The sequence below is a fragment of the Emys orbicularis genome, chromosome 13 (genome assembly GCF_028017835.1).
Source record: "Emys orbicularis isolate rEmyOrb1 chromosome 13, rEmyOrb1.hap1, whole genome shotgun sequence".
Lineage (NCBI taxonomy): Eukaryota > Metazoa > Chordata > Testudines > Emydidae > Emys > Emys orbicularis.
In genome coordinates this window covers 23,263,275-23,269,901 of record NC_088695.1, presented here as the reverse complement: position 1 = coordinate 23,269,901, position 6,627 = coordinate 23,263,275, and positions in this window count along the sequence as shown.

Here is a 6,627-nt window from a genome sequence, read left to right as displayed (position 1 = left end):
CAAACCATAGAGAGCAGGGAGTGATTGAGGTAGGGAAACCAATCTCATTGCCCCAAGGATTTTGTAGCCTGTTTGTCACTGTCCTCTATGGTCCAGGAGGACTCGGGGATCCCAGCTCAGGAAGTGTTATTGAGACGTGGCAGGAATAGCCCTCTGGGAATTAAAAAAAAAAGGACTTCTTTAGCTGCAAACATCCTAATCTCTGCAACTCTGAACTGCTCCCATCTACCCACCCTCTAGTTCCTTATCTCTATGACCTCTGGAATCTCTCCCTCTTCCCTCTCCAGGGATGGGAGGCAGAAGGGGAGTGAAGAACCCCTGGAGCTGCAGCAGGAGCAGAGGGTCCCTGAGGTGCAGATGTGTGGGATGGGCAGGGGGTAGAATTAATAGACAGACTGGGGACAGGCAGATGTGGGGGTGGCAGGGACACAGAATTAATTAATTAGGGTTTGTAGAAGCTGGAATCTCCGCAGCAGCAGGGCGTGTTTTGTACAAATTGGTGTCATTAAATCTCATTGTGGTCTTTCCGCCAGAGCTCCTGCTGCAAGGACCAAAGTCACTTCCCTTCATAGAGATCATGGGCGAGCCGGCAACACTGTAATTGTCTCACACCCAGGGGATGGGCAGGGGGAGTTCAAAAATCAAACGATAGACAAAAATCAGTTGTGTTTATATATTTTAAACTCATGATTTTGGGGTTAGTCTCATGATTTTGGGGGGGATCTGACATTTTTATTTTCTGGGTTGTCTACTAGGAGAGGCAAAGGCAGGGTGGATATAACCAGAGGAAATAAAAGAAGCAAGAAGAAAAGATGAATGAAAGTAAATCAAGAAGAAATGGAGAATCCTGGAAAAAGGGTGGAAAATAGAAATGAAAAGAATGACAGGAAAACAGCCCTGCGTGGGGAAACTCAGGGAAAAGAATGGAGAATCTGAGGGCAATGCTCTGTGACAGGGAGTAGTGGAGAGTGGGGGAGACAAATAAACATGAATGGGAGATGAGTGCTAGAAAAGAATGCTGAGTAAAAAAGGACAGAATGGAAGAAAAGGGAAGATCCAAGAGAGAGATTATAAAATGTTACCGAAAGGGAAAATGTAACTCACTAATTCCATATATTGGTTCCTGCACATCGGTGATAGTTGACAGTGCCGTTAATAAAACTCTTGTCAAAATCTGTGCATCTCTTTTCCATATGTTGTGATATGTCGCTATGCAGCCTGGGCTCTGCCTCTTGTGCTTTATATAACCAGGTAAATCAGGAATTCCTCAGCTGTGCTCTGTAGAGAGTGGTTGGTCACACGGTGCCGACTCTCCTCTTTGTTTCCAGATGCTCTGAAGTATATTTAAAGGTGGCTACAAACATATGAATTTTTTTGTTCACATTTATTCTGCCCATCAGCAATTGCTGTGGTAGGTACAGGAGTGTTCATGGGATGGGACCTGCTCCAAGAGACTCTCTCTGAGGGGTTCTCTACAAGAGGAGGCAGGTTCTCCCTCTCCCTCTTTGTAAAATCATAATGCAGACAAGGCAAGTAGCAGTTTCACCTCAATGAGGAGGAGCACTATCTGCTGAACCCTGTTCATATACCAGGCATTTAACTGGGTCCAGTGTGGGGTTACCCAGTTCCCACCATATAACCAATAACTTGAGGTAGACACTCTTCAGCTTAACCCACTGGGGCTCATCCTTCCCACTATGAGATGTGTACAGGATACCAAGGGGAAAGGCTTGTATTTTGCTAAAATTTTCTCTGGTGAAAGTTCCTCTGGCACTCTTGCTTCACAGCCATATGTCTGGTGAAGGCTAATATTTTTGTCAATGTGTCAGGTTTAGATGATGAAGGAAATAAAGTTGCTTTAATAAATTTATCACAATCAAAATCATCCTGCTTATCATTCACCAGCTGCGCGAATGCTCTGTAAACAAATAATGATTTGTTTGTTAAAAGTGGCTTGAGTGAGATCATTTCTGTAGAATCTGCTAAGTATAAGGGGAAGCACATGACATTGCATTGCTATGACTACTTCGTGTTTTAAAGTTGGAAGTTTATTCACATACTGTCCTCCACTTACCTTGAATATTTGAAATTTTTGCTAAAATTACTTTTTAGTGGATTTGTGTGGAAAGGGGGGGGAAGGGGGATGCCATCCAATCCTTTGCTTTGCTGATGGTGTAGAGTGATGAAGCTACAATTTATCTTCAGTGCATGATACAGGGGAACGCTAAACTGAAAATAGATATTTTTTCCATAACGTTTAATTAAAATGTATTTATGTTCCTTTTCCTATTTCTTATTAAAATTATGTGTACTTGTTATGATTTGTTATTCAATCTCATTGCATCCATACATTAAAAATATTGTGATAAATAGGTAAAGACATTTTGCCATGTGAATACATTAAAATGTCACTAACAATATACTGTATTAAATTTCATGAAGACAATGGAGATGATGTTCATTTTCAGATATCTACAACATGATTGTGTAGTTAAACAAATAGTGAAAGGAATATGAAATGTAAACAATTACCTCATTAATGAAATCAGGACCCTCATCTATCATCATCCATTGTGGACATCCATGTCAATATATAATTCTACAGATATTCCTCATCACCTCACATAATGTCATATTCTTAAGTGGAAATTGTGACATTACCCAGGATACAATCTGGACTGATGAACAGCTGTGTCCCCTCAGTTCTCCAGCCTGTGGTAACTTTCACACCGTTTTGCTGTGACAGCCACCACTCCTGGTTTGCTCACACACAGCCTCCAGCATGTAAGTTACTCCCAGCTATACTATATCAGTGCTATAGCCAGCCACCCTTGAATTACACTGCAGAGCAACACCAGCAAACTCCCAGTCCCAGATTCTCCCCAGAAACGTGAGTCTTGTGCTGCCCAGCTCTCTCCTGGACAATACATGCACATATAAAGTCCATCATTTTGTTACTAGAAAATGATATGCACAAATCCTATTATCCCAAATGGAGTTTCTCAAACACTTCAGTTCAAACACACTGGTTAAGATAAATCAATAAAACAAGTTTATTAACTATAGGACATCGATTTTAAGTGACTACAAGTAATGAGGCAAAAAAGTTAGAATTGTTTACAAGAAAATAAAAGTAAAATGCAACTAATGCCTAACTTAACAACCTAAAGTGAATTCAAAGCAAAGATCTCTCTCACCAGGTGTTTCAGCAGTCTTACTGGCTGACTTCCTTTCAGTCAGGATCCCTCCCCCAGTCCAATGCTGCCTCCTTTGTTTTTCAAGTGTTGTCAGTGCCATGGGTAGAGAGAAAGGGAGAGACCATTTGAGGCTTCTGCTCTCTCTTCTTATAGTTCTTTCTTCTTCTTTGAGAATCATCTCCAGCTGAGGTTTAGGAGACAGAAAGTCTGTGTGGATGGGAACCCCAAGATCTTTGTCTGTCAAGATGTAGATTTTTCACCCACATCCTCTTTCCTGCCAAAGAATGGCCGCTTAACCAGGTGATGGTTCATTTGATTTTGTGGACTCCTGGCTGAGACATCACCTAGCCTTTTATCTCTGAGGAATTGGTTTGTCACCGCTCTACAGACTTTGGACATGTCTTAGTAATATCATACAGTAGAATCTTATCTTTATATATAATGTTGCCACATATTTTACCAGGACAATAATGGTCAGCAAATTATGAGTTTTCAAATGATACCTCACAAGGCATACTTCGTACAAAATTTATCATAGTCCTGTAAAAGGGGTGAACATAGGGGTACAAACTATTACAGAAATGCTTCTAACCATTTTGAGAAATAAACAGTAGGGGTCAATACTTGTAACTGTTCTTCATTATTGGTAATGGCCTGATTAAATCAATTTCCAGTAAATCCAAAGGTTTAATGACCTATATGCATGGATATAGGATAGAGTTATAATTTGGATTTTTTGGGGAAGGACTCCTAGAATCTTGCATGGTTGCCATTACAGACAACGGCAAAACATGGATGAAGGAAATGAAAAATCCCAAAGGAATATGAGAGAGGGTTTTTGTTATTTTTTTTCCTGTTATTGTTGTCTTTCACTATAATTCATTTCTATCTTCTAGCTCTAATCATAGAATCATCATAGAATATCAGGGTTGGAAGGGACCTCAGGAGGTCATCTAGTCCAACCCCCTGCTCAAAGAAGGACCAATCCCCAGATAGATTTTTACCCCAATTCCCAAATAGCCCCCTCAAGGATTGAACTCATAACCCTGGGTTTAGCAGGCCAATGCTCAAACCACTGAGCTATCCCTCCCCCCTGGATTGGCATAAAGCCAATCCAGCCTCCATCAGGCTGGCATTTAGGTTTTGACAATGTACCCTGCTTGCCTGGTGCTGCCTCAACTAATCCTGCTTCTGGGAGATAGAGAGCCATTTTGCTTGTCAGCCTAACCCTGCCACCAGCTCCCAAGCTTTTGGCCTGACTGTGGCCTGGTATAAGCACATTTATCTCAATATAACTGCATGCACTCTAGAGCTTGTACCAGTATAACTAGAGCAGTAAGAGAATCACACCCATAAGTGACATAGTTATATCGGTACCAAAATTGTGTGTCAACCAGACCTTACCATGGTAATGGACACAGTGTATCTGAGCTCTTTCCCATCACACATTCAGTGGCTTGACTGACATCTGTCATATGTGGTACCTTTCTACTTTTTCTGCTCCCTTTCCCAGAGGAATAATTGCTTGTCGATTTTTAAAATTAATGAATTCTCTGCTCGGTGTGGTTACTAGCAAAGGCAGGTCAAAGAATAGCAGCTTGCACTTGGAGAGGAAGATGATTTAAAAAAAAATATATTATTTTCCTGGTTCTCAGAGGATGGTTAAGTTTTGTCTTCATAGCTGCTAAGACGGTGGGTGCCAGTACACAGCCTTGTTTTACACCAGTTCGGATGAGAAAGGGCTCAGAGGGAGAGCCACTGCACAGGATGGAGGCAGTCACTGGTCGTGGAGGAGTCTTACAATGGTGATACATTTGTTTGGGCAGCCAAACTTTGATATGACTTTCCACCGAGCCTGACAGAATTAACAGAATCAAAGGCTTTGGTCAGATCGATAAAGGCCTGTGACAATGCGGTTCTGGCGGAACCCAACTGAGAGTGCCAACTCAGGACAACTTGCTCAAACAGGGCAGTTACAGCCCAAGGCTGGGGGTTTTTCCACCTCTAAGGCAAACCAAACCAGCCAGACTAAGAGGACTTCGGTCTCACCCCACTGGCTAACCGCAAATCTCACAAGCAATCTCCTTAGACACTCCAGTTTCCCAGTATCACCGCCAGTGCCACTCGTTATGGGGACAAATGGTTATGAAAACCAAGACCCCAGTAAAAGAAAAAGGTTCTCCTGATCCCAAAGGACCAAGCCCCAAACCCAGGTCAATATACAACTCAGATCTTACCCACAAATCACGCTGTTGCCAATCCTTTAGAATCTAAAATCTAAAGGTTTATTCATAAAAGGAAAAAGATAGAGATGAGAGCTAGAATTGGTTAAATGGAATCAATTACATACAGTAATGGCAAAGTTTTTGGTTCAGGCTTGCAGCAGCGATAGAATAAACTGCAGGTTCAAATCAAGTCTCTGGAATACATCCCCCGCTGGGATGGGTCCTCAGTCCTTTGTTCAAAGCTTCAGCTTGTAGCAAAGTTCCTCCAGAGGTATGAAGCAGGATTGAAGACCAGATGGAGATGAGGCATCAGCCTTATATAGTCTTTTCCAGGTGTAAGAACACCTCTTTGTCCTTACTGTGGAAAATTACAGCAAAATGGAGTCTGGAGTCACATGGGCAAGTTCCTGCATACTTTGCTGAGTCTGAAGGCATATTTGCCTTCTCTCAATGGGTCCATTGTATAGCTGATGGTCCTTAATGGGCCATCAAGCAGGCTAGGCAGAGCTAACACCAGTTTGTCTGGGATGTCACCCAGCAGCATAGCATAAGTCTGAAATACAGACAGTATAGAGCCAATATTCATAACTTCAACTACAAAATTGATACACACATATAGACAGCCTAATCATAACCAGTAAACCATAACCTTGTCTTAGACACCCCATTTGACCCCCTTTATACAAGATTTGGGTGCCACTACAGGACCTTGGTTGCAACAATGATCTATATGGTCCCAGATTATATCAATAACGTCACAAGGCCATATACAGCTCCTGGTGTTCTTGACATTTTTCCTGGCCTGGCTGCAAAAATCATGTCGGTTGTGCCTCGTGATGTGAAGCCACACTGGGACTGTGGAAGTACTTCTTCTGCAAGAGGGAGCAGGCGATTCAGTGAGATTCTAGCAAGAATCTTCCCAGCGTTGGAGAGGAGAGCAATGCCTCCATAGATGCCACAGTTGGCCCTGTCTCCCTTCTTGAAAATGGTGACGATGTTAGCATTATGTAAGTCAGCAGGGATTTCTTTGGTGCACCAGATTTTGAGGAGCAGCAAGTGAAGCTTGTTAGTCAGTGTGCCTCCCTCCACTTTCAGTATTTCAGCTGGTATGCCATCAGGACCTGGTGCTTTATTGTTCTTCATTTGTTTAATTGCTTTGCAGACCTCCTCAGATGTTGCTGGGTTGGCAAGAGTTTCCCAGATTG